Source organism: Macaca thibetana, chromosome 8, assembly GCF_024542745.1.
Source record: "Macaca thibetana thibetana isolate TM-01 chromosome 8, ASM2454274v1, whole genome shotgun sequence".
In the NCBI taxonomy this organism is placed as follows: domain Eukaryota; kingdom Metazoa; phylum Chordata; class Mammalia; order Primates; family Cercopithecidae; genus Macaca; species Macaca thibetana.
In genome coordinates, this window is record NC_065585.1 from 132,332,704 (window position 1) to 132,350,044 (window position 17,341).

Consider the following 17,341-nt stretch of genomic DNA (forward strand, 5'->3'; position numbering starts at 1 on the left):
GAATGAGTATATCTGTGTAACTCCTTACTTGATTTTATAAAATCTTGTTATGCTCAATTTTTCTTTTCACTGATGAAACTAAGCAAATATATCTGCCGTTATCTAATACTTTAATATTGATTTGCTATCTGTCTCATTAATTGGTATGCTGTCATAGCATAAGCAGTAAGATTGTTGGTCTACTTAGAATGATAGCATTAAATCATAACATCTTTTACTCATATTTTAGTCCTTTTTATGGTTTATATCGTAATTTTTCTGTACCTCATCCTCTCAGTTGTTTAAGACCTTTACTGTTGAGCAAGCAAGGGCATTTATATGACTATAAAAGGAGTTTTGATTGGAAAGGCAACCTGCTGCCTTATTCCTTGGATCGATAGTTAAAGAAAATATGCGCTGCCCCTCCCTCGCCACCCCGTTTATACTTGAATCATGTGTTTTCACTTTCACCATGATAGCTAAGTTGTTTTTAACTGAGGCATTTATTATCTTTTTGCTTCAGATAATGCAAATTTGTGGCTTAAGTATTAGTTTTATTAAAGCAAAGGCCAAGAACCAGCAAAGAGGAAATGCTAGAATGGAAAAGATCTCTCATAACAATATAGAAAATAGTGCTCTAAGTGTTTTCATTGATCTTCATTCTCAAAATGCTGCATTGGATCTATTTTTGTTTTTATTCTTAGCATCTGAGTCCTGCTGCCTTTGCCCTCTTTTACTTAACTGACCTTTGTAATGAGCCTCTGTCACTGCAGTGCTAACAATTTTGTTTTAGGCTCTGTGAAAGTAAATGACTTTTAACTACCTTTTAAATTTGCCCATGGTTGAAGAAAATACGTTTTTTGTTCTTGTGTAAGTTTAGAGTTCATGGTGTGAAAATTTATTAAAAATACTGAGGTGAAGGGAAAATGTTTATGTACAGAAAGCTTTGAAAATCTATGGAATTTTGCTTAATTGCTCTGCATAGAAAAACAACTTTGCACTGTGCTAAAATTAATATAATTATTGCTCAGAGTAATATGATTTTTCTCAATTAATCAAAGATTAGTGTATTTAGTTGCTGAATAACAGTAACATACACTACAGTAATAAACCTACTTAAATTAGTGTAGATAAGAAATTTAAGTATAAATATACAATTTTAAGTAATGAAATTAAAATACATAGCCTCGGGCCTGCTCAGATTCTACAGCTTTTCAGTCTCTTAACAAAGCCCTGGGCAACAATAACAGCTTTAGAGTGGTCTGTGACCAAAGGAGAAATACAGTGCATAGAAACAGGGGGAGATTATAAATGCTGAGCAAGACTCTCTCTATATCTAAATGTCCTCCCTCTGACCTTTCCTTCTCTCCAACTCTCAACACCTGCTTTGTCCATTTGTTAGATACATTTAATATGACAATGCTTTTAGATCTACTTTCACTTTTTAAAAAGGCAACATTTAATATAAGTTATTAACAAGAAACTCTCTCCTAATTTGTAATGAATTTCCGGGGAAACTGTATTGCATGTTGTTAGTTTGGGAAAGCGCTTTGGGACAATCACTCATGGAGACACAAGATTCCTGGAGGACAGTATCACATCTACTAAAATTGATTGGAAAGCCATCTAACACTGTACTTTGCTTAGATAGGAAGATATGAAAGTCTTGGTCATAATACTGATTTTGTTAATTATTTGTTTCAAGAATATCTACTTTTTTGGAAATGATATACAGCTTTTCAGATGTGATTTAAAAGGAAAAGTCTAGTAATATGGTTAATTTTGTTGAAATATAAACCAGTTCTCTTTCTACATTCATGTTATGTAATGCAGTGAAATAACACTTAGGTGAAATGTATCCCAAAATGTTTTTCATACCATACAGGTTCTCTAATAAGCAATTCTTTCCAGTGGAATTATGGTGAAAGAATTATTTCCAAAGCTAAATTTAAAAGATTAAACATTAATTTTTTTAAAGGATATCTTTTGAAAGGAATGCCTTAGAGTTATTAGAGATCATTCGGAGTAACATGTCATTCTTTATTTTTATGCCAGATGTAATTGTAGTACCCTTACTTACCTTGAGAGTGAAGTTTTCATTCTTAAAAATTTTTTCTTTAGGAATTTACTGCTGAAAATCTCTTTCCAATATCTCATCTTTTTATGTTACTACTTTTGTGCATTAGCCTAAACTGTGTATAAGTATTTATGTGTTTTCCTTAAAGGCAGTTAACAAAGTGACAATCTCTCTCTCTCTCTCTCTCTTTTTTTTTTTTTTTTTTTTTTTGAGATGGAGTTTTGCTCTGTCGCCCAGGCTGGAATTCAGTGGCACAATCTCATCTCACTGCAACTTCCGCCTCCTGGTTTCAAGCAATTCTTCTGCCTCAGCCTCCCAGGTAGCTGGGATTACAGGCGTGTGCCACCATGCCTGGCTAATTTTTGTATTTTTAGTAGAGATGGGGTTTCACCATGTTGGCCAGGCTGGTCTCGAACTCCTGACCTCAGGTGATCCGTCTGCCTGACAGTCTCTTTTTATAGAACATTTAAAAATATGTGACTAATACCCTCTTATGCATAAGAATGCATTTTTTTTTTTTTTTTATAAAACTATACAAAGCAACAGTGTACCCTTCATTTTGCAATTAAGGGACCCTAGCATGTAGCCATTGGTTTTGGAGAGTACACTTGGGTATTTAAATGAGAAGACTTACTCAGAGTGTCTCATCATCCTCTTTGCTGAATTATTGAGTAAGGGAATGATAGGCTTAGAAGAAATCTTGAAGGCTTTTGTTTTTCTGCTAATGACTGAAGTTCTGGTCAATAAACTGAAGGACTTGGAGGTATTTAGGTTTTTTGTTTGTTCATTTTTTTGTTTTAAACAAGGGTATGAAAAGTCAAAAACAACCTATGTAAATGTTATTGAAGAGCAGTTTTTGTGTGTTTTGATTATAAATTTTTTAAAGTAACATACTTTTGGCCCTTTTTTTTCTGATTGTAAAAGAAATACATTCATTTGGAAATTGAGAGAAGCAGGAAAAGGATGAAAAAGAAAAATCATTTGTAATTTTGCTACTTAGAGATAACATTTTGGTGTACTTTATAAAATCTTCTCTTCTGTGAGTATCCCACACTCTTATTTCTCTTTAATCAAATCAGCCTAATGTGTTATAACTGCTTAATAATATATATTTTTCAAATTTAGTTACATGAATGTTCCCAAAGGCATTAAGTGTTTTTCTACAACCTCAGTTTATAACAACTTCATAGTACCCTTCTATGAGTATATTTTAGTTTTTTGAGTGAATTCCCTAGTGTTTCACATTTAGGTATGTTGTTTTCAATCTTTATTCTTCCTTGTGAATTTAGAGTCATTTAATCATTCTATTGGAAGTGTGCTTCACCAGATTCAGTCTTAGCATCCATGGACATGGTAGATACCGCTATTCTTGACTTTGAAATAAGGAAGGTTTGGAAAATAAAGAGCTTTCCTTTTTAAAAAGGCTGCACTGCTTGTGGTATTATGGGAGAGCCACATTTAAGTTAAAGGTGGCTGACAAAGGGAATGTCTGTTGAAGAGGACTAGAGAGTAGGGTCTTTGTTAATCATGTAAAGGAGAGTCTGGGCAGAGTGGAAAGGATAGAGGGAGCAGTGGAAAGTTGAATCAAAAAAAGAGGTAAGAACAGATTGAGACCGAGAGTTTGGAAAAGGATAGATGACCAAAGGAATGTTTATCGTTGACAGGACCAAGGATGATGGGGAAGTAAAGTGAGTGAGTTTAGATGGTCACAGGGTTGCTAAGATAGTTGATGATCCTAGTATTTTCCTAGTATATTTAGGGTTAAGGGAATGGGAAGGAGGATATATTTGCATTCAGGTGTCTCAAGAATAAATTAGCTTTACCCTGGATTCATTGCACTTCTGAGGAAATCCAAATCTATGATTGATCCGTAGCCTCCAGTTTCTCTAGAAGGAATCAGCTGTGGCTCAGGCCACCAGGCAATATTAAGGTATCTGGTGTGTTCTTGCTGAGACTGGCTTAGTGAGTCAGCAAAATCTGAAATCCTTTGCTTTTTTTTTTTTTTCTACTGAGTGCCTCCTACTGCCCTTCAGATAAGACCAACATCTTTAGCATAACCAGTGAGGACTTAAGTGATCTGTGCCCTGACCACCTAGTTTTGACTACTAGATTTTGCCGAAAATTTGGAACTCCTTCCTTTTTTTTTTGAGACGGGGTCTCGCTTTGTGGCCAGGTTGGAGTGCAGTGGCGCTATCTTGGCTCACTGCAGCCTCTGCCTCCCGGGTTCAAGCGATTCTCCTGCCTCAGCTTCCCAGGTAGCTGGGACTATAGGCAGGCGCCACCATGCCCAGCTAATTTTTGTATTTTTAGTAGAGATGGAGTTTCACCATGTTGGCCAGGATGGTCTCCATCTCCTGACCTTGTGATCCACCCGCCTGGGCCTCCCAAAGTGCTGGGATTACAGGTGTGAGCCACCGTGCCGGGCCGGTACTCCTTTCTTTGCCTCACACTTTGTATCCAACCTATCAGTAATTCAGGTCTACCATACTTTCAAATCCCCAATCTGACCATTTCTCACCATCCTCACAACCCTGGGCCATACCTTCATCCTCTGTTTCATGACAGCGGTAACCTCATAATGGATCTCTCTGCCACTACTTAAACTCCACTCAGTTCTCCTCACTGCAGCTAGAATGGTCTTACTAAAGCATAAATCAGCTCTATTTTCTAATCAGAAAATTCTTTAGTATATTCCCATAGCTGCTGAATAAAATTCAGATTCTTTAACCGTGGCCTGTCGGGATTTGGCTCCTGCCTTGTATTTCTCTGATCTTGTCTTCTACTATATTCTCTCTTGGTCTCTTTGCTTCAGCTACAGCTGGTTGCTTGCTGCCCCTCAAACAGATGACCCCTTATTCTGTGTCTGGACTAACGTAAGCTATTTACTGAAACTGGAACGCTTCCCCAGTTCATCAGTTAAATCTCTAGTTCAAATGTCTACTCCTCGGAGAAGGCTTCTTGTCCCTGGTGCCATTAGCCTACTTGGTTTCCTTCATGGAGTTATTGGTATCTGGCATTGCATTGTGGTGGTGATGTTTGTCCCAGTAGAATGACAGCATCACAAGGGTTCGGACTTTTGTCTCTCTTGATTACTTCTTTATGCCCAGGACTTAGAAGAACACATAAAATGATCAATGAAATAAATGTCTAAGGTCCGATTACTGGTAATTGGGGGCAGCATATTTTCCAGGTCATATAAATATTCATTAACCATTACTTATTTGACATTTTATGCCAATAGTTTTAATAAATTTTTAGCTTCCTAAAAGTAGTTTTGAATTGCATATAGTTATATACATTTCTAAAACATAAGTGCATTTTTAAAATGTTTTAATTGGTAAGACGGATGAGGTTTACTGAGTTTTTTTATCAACAGATTTCTCAGATGGCTCTTATGATTGAGAACATTCCAATTCTGGAAAGATGAGGCTGCTTGCAGCTGTCACATCAGACATCCAGATGTCAAACCGAGGCCTTATGTTTGCTTTTTTTTTTTTTTTTTTTTTTTTTGAGATGGAGTTTTGCTTTTGTGGCCCAGGCTGGAGTACAATGGTGTAATCTCGGCTCACCGCAACCTCCACCTCCTGGGTTCAAGCGATTCTCCTGCCTCTCAGTCTCCCAAGTAGCTTGGATTACAGGCATGCGCCACCATGCCCAGCTAATTTTGTATTTTTAGTAGAGACGGGGTTTCACCACGTTGGTCAGGCTGGTCTCGAACTCCTGACCTCAGGTGATCCACCCACCTCAGCCTCCCTAAGTGCTGGGATTACAGGCTTATTTTTGTTTTTTTCTTTTGGCCATTGTTGTGTTAGTATGCGGTTTTGCACATTAGCTATACTATAGCCTGGCATATTGCATACCATATGTAGTACATGTTTTACTGTCAGACTATATGATTACTTTTCTCCTGCTGTTAATCTGAACTTAAAGAATTACTTATCAGGTATTAGAAAGTCTAATTATACAGACTGCATCCTAAAAAATAAACTATAAGCAGAAATAAACCTTACCTTATTGAGAAAAGTTGTATATTTATCTATCTGAATTTTATTGGGGAAATTATTAAGATGAATTTCTGATTTTAAAACATTGCCTTTAGTATTATAGCAAAGGAAGTTAAAAGGTGTTACTGCTGAAACAAAACAATGTGAATACTCATTTTAAATATATGTTAAAATGTTAATTTCTTGACTAAGAAACTTAATAGTTTAATCTTGTATAATTTTGGACATGAGTAGGAAAATTTAAAGTTTGTTATTAAAAGTGGTTGACTTTTTTGAAATTTTTAAAATATGAAGACAGTTTAGGAGAAGAATATAAAACTCATACCTTTTTAAAAAGATTATATCTGACATAAGAGATTAATTTCAATTTTCAAGTGTTGTTTGCACCATGAAGAAACAGCTAAGCCAGTTTCTTTCTTTTTTTTTATTAGCAGCAGGTATTTGTTTCATAGTTCATATTGAATTTTTAGATTCTTGCAGCAAGCCAAACTTTCTTTTAACAAGTTAGTGTTACATAAAATACAGTGACAATAATAATAGCTGACACCTCCTGAATCCTCCTTTGATCCAGGTGCTGTTTCAAGGGCGTTGAATCCTTACAATGAAGCTATGAGGTAGATATTGTTATTATTTTTTTTTTTTTTAGCAACTTTTATACATTCACTTTTTTTTAAAATTTATTTATTATTATTATACTTTAAGTTGTAGGGTACATGTGCATAACGTGCAGGTTTGTTACATATGTATACTTGTGCCATGTTGGTGTGCTGCACCCATCAACTCGTCATTTACATCAGGTATAACTCCCAATGCAATCCTTCCCCCCTCCCTCCTCCCCATGATAGGCCCCTGTGTGTGATGTTCCCCTTCCTGAGTCCAAGTGATCTCATTGTTCAGTTCCCACCTATGAGTGAGAACATGCGGTGTTTGGTTTTCTGTTCTTGTGATAGTTTGCTAAGAATGATGGTTTCCAGCTGCATCCATGTCCCTACAAAGGACACAAACTCATCCTTTTTGATGGCTGCATAGTATTCCATGGTGTATATGTGCCACATTTTCTTAATCCAATCTGTCACTGATGGACATTTGGGTTGATTCCAAGTCTTTGCTATTGTGAATAGTGCTGCAATAAACATACGTGTACATGTGTCTTTATAGCAGCATAATTTATAATCCTTTGGGTATATACCCAGTAATGGGATGGCTGGGTCATATGGTACATCTAGTTCTAGATCCTTGAGGAATCGCCATACTGTTTTCCATAATGGTTGAACTAGTTTACAATCCCACCAACAGTGTAAAAGTGTTCCTATTTCTCCACATCCTCTCCAGCACCTGTTGTTTCCTGACTTTTTAATGATCGCCATTCTAACTGGTGTGAGATGGTATCTCATTGTGGTTTTGATTTGCATTTCTCTGATGGCCAGTGATGATGAGCATTTTTTCATATGTCTGTTCATATCCTTTGCCCACTTTTTGATGGGGTTGTTTGTTTTTTTCTTGTAAATTTGTTTGAGTTCTTTGTAGGTTCTGGATATTAGCCCTTTGTCAGATGAGTAGATTGCAAAAATTTTCTCCCATTCTGTAGGTTGTCTGTTCACTCTGATGGTAGTTTCTTTTGCTGTGCAGAAGCTCTTTAATTTAATGAGATCCCATTGTCAATTTTGGCTTTTGCTGCCGTTGCTTTTGGTGTTTTAGACATGAAGTCTTTGCCCATGCCTATGTCCTGAATGGTACTACCTAGGTTTTCCTCTAGGATTTTTATGGTATTAGGTCTAACATTTAAGTCTCTAATCCATCTTGAATTAATTTTCGTATAAGGAGTAAGGAAAGGATCCAGTTTCAGCTTTCTACTTATGGCTAGCCAATTTTCCCAGCACCATTTATTAAATAGGGAATCCTTTCCCCATTTCTTGTTTCTCTCAGGTTTGTCAAAGATCAGATGGCTGTAGATGTGTGGTATTATTTCTGAGGACTCTGTTCTGTTCCATTGGTCTATATCTCTGTTTTGGTACCAGTACCATGCTGTTTTGGTTACTGTAGCCTTGTAGTATAGTTTGAAGTCAGGTAGCGTGATGCCTCCAGCTTTGTTCTTTTGACTTAGGATTGTCTTGGAGATGCGGGCTCTTTTTTGGTTCCATATGAACTTTAAAGCAGTTTTTTCCAATTCTGTGAAGAAACTCATTGGTAGCTTGATGGGGATGGCATTGAATCTATAAATTACCTTGGGCAGTATCTCATTTTTACAGATGGAGAGGTTAAGTTACTTCTAAGTTCACAGAACCATCAAGGGGAATTAATAGGAATTTGAATTCAAGCAGTTTGGCTCCAGGATCAATGAGTACTCCTATATGTGCAGAATCAGACTTTTTAGCTATTTGTTCATTTGGAAGGACATGGTATGGCCCAAAACAAAAATAAAATTAGAGTGGCCCATAAATATAAACTCCAGGGCTTGAATCTAGTCTGTTAATATAATGTTCCCTTTTTTTAGATTAAAGATTCCTCCTTTTGAAAGACAAAAAGTTACCTAATATTGCCAGTAAGATTTATCATCATATTATTATAACAAAATGGATTAATTTGGTAATAACTTGATCTTTTGAACTTTGCATAGTAACCTTCCCTTATCTGTGGGGATACATTCTAAGACCCCAGTGGATACCTGAAACCACAGATAGTACTGAACCCTATGCAGACTATGGTTTTTCCTATATGTACATACCTCTAATAAAGTTTAATTCCTAAATTAGGCACAGTAAGAGATTAACAACAATACCAATAATAAAACAGTTATAATGATAAACTATAATGAGAGATATGTCAATGTCGTCTCTCTCTCTGTCTCACAATATCTAATTGTACTGTATTCACCTATTTTCATACTGGTTGACTGAGGGTAACTGAAACCACGGAAAGGGAAACTGCAGATAATGGGGAATATCATAAATGATCTTCTTCAGTCTTTGCTCTCTAGTCACTAGGGTTGATGAACATTCATTTGAAACTTAAAACAACTAGACTCTGTAAGGAAAGATGTAGCATTTAAAATGTTTGAGCTATTCATAGGTAAGAGGCAGATCAAATAATGTAAATAGACCTTCAGTTAGTTATAGACAGTAACCTGTGTACAGGCATACCTCAGAAATAGTGCAGATTTGGTTTCAGACCACTATAAAGAAGCAAATATTGCCATAAAGTAAAACACACTTTTTTTTTTTTTTTTGGTTTCCTAGTGCATTTGAAAGTTGTGTTCATACTGTATAGTGTGCAATAGCATTATGTCTAAAAAAAGTTCTACCTTAATTAAAAATACTTTATTGCGAAAAAATGCTAACGAAGTGAGCACATGCTGTTGGAAAAATGGTGCCAATAGACTTGCTGGATGCAAGGTTGCCACAAACCTTCAATTTGTAAAAAATGTGTATCTGCAAAGTGCAATAAAATGAGGTTTGTTGTTTATGGAGTAGGAGGGAATAGAAATTAACTTTCTGGGCTGGGTGCTGTGACTCATGCCTGTAATCCCAGCACTTTGGGAGGCCAAGGCAGGCAGATCACTTGAGGCCAGGAGTTCAAGACCAGCCTGGCCAATATGGTGAAACCCCGTCTCTACTAAAAATACGAAATTTAGCTGGGCGTGGTGGCAGGTGCCTGTAATCCCAGCCACTCAGGAGGTTGAGGCTGGAGAACTGCTTGAACCCGGGAGGCAGAAGTTACAGTGAACCGAGATCGTGCCACTGCACTCCAGTCTGGGCGACAGAGCAAGGGACATTGTCTCAAGAAAAAAGGAAAAACAACAACAACAACAACTAACTTTCTGTTTAGATAATCTCAACACTCTGGTACTTCAAGTCCTTCCAATGAATCTTTTTGTGTAATTAAAGCCATCACGCTTACATCATTAAAACCAGCATGATCTTTTAACTCATCAAAAGTGACATATTTGTGAAGCATGATAACTTGTTAGTGTATATGGAGAGCAGCTGTCATTTTCCTTAGTAAATTATAGCAACTCTGTAGCATTTGTATTGCAATTTGGATTAGAACTTCAACTACAACCAAATTGGTATTTTAAATGGTTCTTTATAATACATTACTGTTAATATTTGCTTTCTTAAAGTAGCACGTGTGACATTAGAATTCATTAATGCTTTGCTATTGTAATGGTTACCAGCTCTATTCTTTAGGAGTTTTATTAAACTTTTATTTTGACATAATTGTAAGTCCCCATGCAATTGTAAGAAATAATTTAAAAAAAAGTCCCTTGTACCCTTTCCCTAGTTTCACCTAGTGGTAACATCTTGTAGAACTGTAATATAACATCACAGCCAGGATATTGACATTGATGCAGTCTATGGGACATTTCTGTCATAGAAATACGTAGATACTGTTCTGTATTTTACTTATAATATCTTTATCTAGTTTTTTTATTAGGGTAAACCTGGCCTTATAGAATGAGTTAGTTTTCCCCTTTTATTTTCTGAAAGAGACTGTAATGTGTTAGTAATACATTCAGCCCTAGGTGTCCTCAGGGGTACTGGTTCCAGGACCAGCTGAAGATGCAGATGTTCAAATCCCTTGTAAAAAGTTATATAGTGGCCGGGCATGGTGGCTCAAGCCTGTAATCCCAGCACTTTGGGAGGCCGAGACGGGCGGATCACGAGGTCAGGAGATCGAGACCATCCTGGCTAACACGGTGAAACCCCGTCTCTACTAAAAAATAAAAACTAGCCGGGCGAGGTGGCGGGCGCCTGTAGTCCCAGCTACTCGGGAGGCTGAGGCAGGAGAATGGCGTAAACCCGGGAGGCGGAGCTTGCAGTGAGTGGAGATCTGGCCACTGTACTCCAGCCTGGGCAACAGAGCGAGACTCGGTCTCAAAAAAAAAAAAAAAAAAAAAGTTACATAGTATAACCTATCTCGGAGGCACATCCTCCCATATACTTTAAATCATCTTTAGATTAGTTATAATAATTAATACAAAGTCAGTGCTATATAAGTAGTTTTGTTATACTATATTTTTTATTTGTATTTTTATTATTTTTTAAATCTGTAGTTGGTTGAATCCATAAATGCAGAACCCACAGATACATAGGGCCAACTGTATTTCTCCTTAAATGTTTGATAGAATTCACTAGTGAAACCATTTGGGCCTAATAATTTTATTATTATTATTATTTGATTCAATTTTAAATAGGTCTAAAACTAATTAGGTTATTTATTTCTTCTTGTGTGAGTCTTAGTTGTTTATGTCTTTCAAGGAATTGGTCAGTTTCATCTAAGTTGTCAAATTTGTGCATACAGTTGTTTTTAGTTTCTTTTTATCAGATGTTTGGTGCCTGCAGGGTCTGTAGTGAAATCCCCTGTTTCATTCCTGATATTGGTAACTTGTGTTTTCTCCTTTTCTTTGTCAATTTTATTGATCTTTTCAAATAACCAATTCTTTGTTTCATTGTTTTTTTAAAAAATTCTTTCTCTGTTTTCAATATTGTTGATTTTTGTTTTTCATTATTTCCTTTTTTTCTGCTTATTTTGGGCTCATTTTGCTCTTTTTTGGGTTTTTGAGGTAGGAGCTTAGAAAATTGACTTTTTCCCCCCTTTTTGCTAATGTGTGTATTTAATGTTATAAATTTCTTCTAAGTACTGCTTTTGCTGTGATTCACACGTTTTGATTTGTTCTATTTTCATGTTCATTCAGCTAAATTTTTTATGTTTTTAAATTTCTCTTGAGATTTCCTCTTTAACCCACAGGCTATTTATTTAAGAGTATGGTTGTTTAGATTCTGTTTGGAGATTTTTCTGCTACCTTTCTGATGTTACTTTCGAGTTTGATTCCATTGTGATTGCAATTTTTTTGATTTTTAAATCTTTATTTGGACAAAGGTAGGACAAAGTTCATGGCTCAGGACATGGACTATTTTTGTAAATGTTCTATGGGCATGTGAAGAGAATGTATTTTCTGATGTTTTTGGATGTAGTGTTCTATAAATGCCTGTTATTAATAGATTCTGTTGGTTGATGGTATCATTGAGTTCTATATCCTTGCTGATTTTCTGTCTGGTTGTTCTATCAGTTGTTGAGTAGTGAAGTTTCCAACTATAATTGTAGATGTAATTATTTCTCCTTTAATTTCTATCAGTTTTTGTTTCATATATTTTGTAGCATTGTTGTTTGGCACATACACATTTAGGATTGTTATGTGATTGACCGTTTCTTCATTTTATAAAAACTTTCATAATTGTCTTTGCTGTAAATTCCACTTTATATGATATTAACATAGCCATTCCTGCCTTTTTAAAATTGAGATTTGTGTGACACAGATTTTTTGATTCTTTTACTTTCATCCTGCCAATATCATTATGTGTGAACTGAATTCCATTTAGATGGCATATTAGTTGAGTCATGTGTTCTCATCCATGCTGACAATTTGTTTTTGAATTGGTATACTTAGGCCCTGTGAGATTTGTGACAAATTCCTCACCTCTAGAACTGTAAGATAATAAATGTGTGTTGTTTTAAGCTACTAAGTTTATGATAATTTATTGCAGTAGTAATAGGAAACTATTGCAGTATCTATTGGTTGTCTTTTTTATTCAGTTTGAGATCTTCATAGTTCTTTGTATGACAAGTGATTTTCTGTTGAAACCTGAGCATGTTGATTATTATTCTGTAAGACCCTGGATCTTACACAAACTTATTTTAGCTGGCTTAATTTGATGCACTCTGGCAGGAGAATTGTTGGGGTTGGGGAAGGACACTGCTACCTTACAGTCAGTTATGGGTAGAAGTCTAGGTTCCCTGTCTGGTCACTTTGGACACCCATGAGGGAGTTTTTAATTATTGCTGCCTCTCCTGTGAGTGTACTTGCTTGAGAATACTATAGTATTTATTAATCCCAATGGCTGTACTATAAAATGTGTGTTTGGTCTTCAACCAGTTTCCTGGCATACAATTCCTAAAAATATTTAGAATCTTCAGAGCCATGTCTTTTTGTATGCTGATGAGTTTACTGATGCCTGGCAGTCTCTACGTAGCTTCAGGATGGAGGCTGGTCATTGGATAGACCAGAGCGTAATTAGAGGGTTGGACTTTCAGCACAACCACTGGGGAAGGGAGAGAGGCTGACGGTTAAGTTGATCACCAATGGCCAGTAGTTTAATCAGTTGTGCCTATGTAATGAAGCCTCCATGAAGACTCACAGGGTTTGCAGAGCTTCCAGAGAGCTGCACATGTGGAGGTTCTTGGCAGCCGGCACTCTGGGGGTGGCATGGAAGCTCCTTTCCCCCTTCCCATGCCTTGCCATATGCATCTCTTTATCTGTATTCTTTATAAATGCTTTATAATAAACTAGTAAATGTAAGTAAGTGTTTTTCTGAGTTCTGTGAGCCACTCTAGCAAATAAATTAAACCCAAAGAGGAGGTCATGGGAACCCCAGTTTATAGCTGGTCAGTCAGAAGCACAGGAAAGCAACTTGGGGTGTGTCATTGGCATCAGAAACGGCGGGTAGTCTTTGTGGGACTGAGCCCTCAGCTTGCGGGATCTAGTGCTGTCTCCAGGTAGTGTCAGAACTGATTTGGAGGCCATCCTCCTGGTGCCTGTGGTAATATTGCCTGCTTGCTTGGTGTTTGGGGAAAACTCCCCACACATTCATCCCAGAAATCTTGTGTGTTGTTTGTGGTGGTGCCAGAGCAGAGGAAAGACTGTTTGTTTGTGTTTTTCCCCTCACTGTTTGGCCTATTTTGTTGCCATAATCAAGAAATGAATGTAGCTGAAAAAAGAAAAATACATGTGTAATTGTCAGATTTCACTTTATAATCATAACCATAAATCTCAAGTGGGTTTTTATCCTTGCCTCAGCCATTTCTTTTTACAAATTTTTAGCACTCCTTCAATTTCTTCCTCTCAGCTTATTACTTTTTTCATATTTCATTGAAAAAATAGATGCCATCAAACAAGAACTTATTGCTATCACCAATTCCACCAACTTAGCTGCAGCTGCACTCGTGTGCTCTGCTTTCCTTATTTCTTCAATGGAGAAACATCCTGCTTCTTTCTAAGACCACCTCTCGTCTACTTTTTGCTCTGGATTTCATTCCATCTCACCTCAGGAATTTGTTTCCTGCAGCTATGCTCGGCTTATTGATTTATATCCATCTGCTTATATGTATTGAATTCTGGTAGCTCACATCTTTTACAACAGTAAAATCAAAAGCCATTCTTTTGTGTCAATTCTTACACCACTCTTTAGTCACCTGTTTTTCTGCTTCCCTTTAGAGCATAAGGAACTGCCTAGGGCTGCTCACTACTTTCTTACTTTTTAGTCTGAACTAAACTCACCTGGTACTGTTTTCATCCCTAACGACTGTACTGAAATGTCTTTTTGCTGTTGTTACTGTTTTTTCTCCCTGAGTTTTTCGACAGACTCCGTCTTGCATATCCATTGGCCACTTTCTCGTGGACCTTCTCAGCAGCATTCAACAAAATTTATTACAACTTCCTTTTTTAAACGGTCTTCTGATGACTTGCAAGGTACAAATTCCTCCTGCTTTTTTATTTTTTTCTTTCACTTCATCGATAGATCTGTCTCATGATGATTATTTTTCTTCTGCTCCACATTCAGCTAGTAGAAAGGCCCAGGTTAAGTCCTAGAATTTTTACTCCTCCCTTTTTTACTCCTGCGCATCTAACTTTGGTGTAATTTCATCGAGTTCATTTTAAATAGCATCTATGTGCTAAAGACCCCTTTCATTCAAACCTCCTACCTTCCAGTTGATAGCTCTCGTGTTGCTCTGCCCTCTTCAGAAGTACATATCCTACTACCTACTGGACATTTCCAAATGAGTTGTCTGGTTGTCTCAACCTTAACATGGCCAACACAGAATTCTTTGTCCCCCTCTCCAACCCTATTGTCATGCCCACCAAACTTCAACCCCATTCTTTCCCTCTCGGGAAATATTACCACAAGCTACCCAGTTGCTCCAGCCAAAAACCTACAAGTCGGACTTGATTCTTCTCTTGTTCTCTTACCTTGTATTCAGTTCATCATTCAGTTTTGTTGCTTTTACCTCCAAAATCTATTCCAAATCCATTTTTCTTAGTTGTCGTGACTGCCAGCAAACATTCTGATTTATACTAGGTCTTACCAAAGTGTGGTCTGTAGACTGGTTTCAATGACCTGTTTGTTTCTGGCCTGCAATGAAGTAAGGGGCTGGCACCAGAATATAAATCAATGATATCATTAAGCACACCTTTAGTTTACTTGACTTCTTTTTTTAATAGCAAGATTTCCTTGTTGAAAAAGCAGTACATTCTGATGCAGACTCCTAATCTTGCCGAGCAGTGACATTGCAGCCCAGCTACTTTGAATAGTGTTACTGTAGACTCATAGCTGATAGCCCCCTGACTGCTGTACGTCAGGCTTCCTTAAGTCTGTTCTCTACATAGCAGACAGGAACTTTTAAAAAATGTTAACTGGTTTATTTCATTCATCCCTTAAAAATCTTTTCATTTAGAAAAACATTCAGACTTTGGTTTCCTTTTTTTTTTTTTTTTTTTTGAGACGGAGTCTCGCTCTGTCGCCCAGGCTGGAGTGCAGTGGTGCAATCTTGGCTCACTGCAAGCTCCACCTCCTGGGTTTATGCCATTCTCCTGCCTCAGTCTCCCGAGTAGCTGGGACTACAGGCGCCTGCCACCACACCCAGCTAATTTTTTGTATTTTTTAGTAGAGATGGGGTTTCACTGTATTAGCCAGGATGGTCTCGATCTCCTGACCTTGTGATCCGCCCGCCTGGGCCTCCCAAAGTGCTGGGATTACAGGCGTGAGCCACTGTGCAGGCCAACATTCACATTTTTAATCTGGCCCCTATCTACCTGTCTGACTGCAATGATTAGTACTTTTCCTGTTGCTCCTGTATTCCAGCCATAGTTGCCTCCTTGCTGTTACTCAAGTTGGTTTCTCTCTTGGGTTCTTTTTCTACCTTTCTTCTCTTCCCAGACTGCTAGTTGCTTTGTTTAAAATGTTCTTTTCCTTAAATTTTTGCTTAACTACTTTGTTTTTTTGTTTTGTTTTGTTTTGTTTTGTTTTGTTTTTTGTTTCTTTGTTCGTGTCTGTTTTTTGAGACGAAGTCTCGCTCTGTCGCCCAGGCTGGAGTGCAGTGATGTGATCTTGGCTCACTGCAACCTCCGCCTCCCGGGTTCACGCCATTCTCCTGCCTCAGCCTCCTGAGTAGCTGGGACTACAGGCGCCCGCCACCGCGCCCGGCTAATTTTTTGTATTTTTAATAGAGACGGGGTTTCACCGTTTTAGCCAGGATGGTCTCAATCTCCTGACCTTGTGATCTGCACGCCTCGGCCTCCCATGCTGGGAGGTCTCAGCCCAAAAATCACCACCGCTAATAAGCTCTTCCTGACCTTTCATATAGGATAGTATCTAGTCCAGCTACCAGTCACCCTTTATATCCCCTGTCTCTCACTGTCTGCAGTGATTTCATTTACTTACTGTTTTGTTTATTCATGGCCTGATTCTCACCCCTGACTTTCAGTACTGGCTTCATAAGAAGTCGATTTTTTTCTCCTTTGTTCATTGTTATGGTTCCAGCACTCAATAAATATTTGTAAATGAATAATCATTCCGCCAGTGGGTGCTTCATAGACTAGCACTGTTTTATTATAGCAACACAACATGGTAAAATCAAAACAGCATACCAGCAGTATAAAAGGTACAAGAAATATTAGGGAGGCAAGCTGGAATCGACAATAAGAAGATTTGAAAAGGGACCTTTGATAAGTTGTCTTATCTGGTGGTTGGTTTGTTAAATCTTTGTTGGTCTGTGGATCTCAGAATCTGCAAGTTCTACTTTCAGCTGCTCTTCAATAAACTAGCAGAGTTACTCTTCAAATAATTAGATACTTAGAGAAAAACGCCAGCAAATCCCCATCACATTAATGGGGGGAAAACACCTCTTATTTATAAATTCATGCTATATAAAAGTTCCTATAATAGAGTATGCAATGTCTGGCCCATACTAGTACTCCAATAATAGCCTTTGTTATTGAAGAAAAATTACAGAGAATCAGTTGTTTGCAGACTGCATTCAGAATTGTCATTAAGTTTCTGTAGTCTAGGCAGAGTCATCCTAAATGAATGAAATAACCTATCAAAAAGAGATTCTAAAACTTTTCTATTCAAATGACATTTATTGATTGCCTAATGCTCTAGAAACATTCTCAGAACCTTAAAAAAATAAATGATTTTATCCAGAAATTCTTTACTGTATCTAATGT

At 37.3% G+C, this 17,341-nt stretch overlaps 1 protein-coding gene across 2 annotated transcripts in view; it reads left to right on the forward strand.

The window, feature by feature from the left end:
- The window catches only part of TNKS (tankyrase), a 227,929-nt gene that overhangs the window by 62,242 nt on the left and 148,346 nt on the right, over positions 1–17,341 (forward strand). The window lies entirely within an intron of this gene.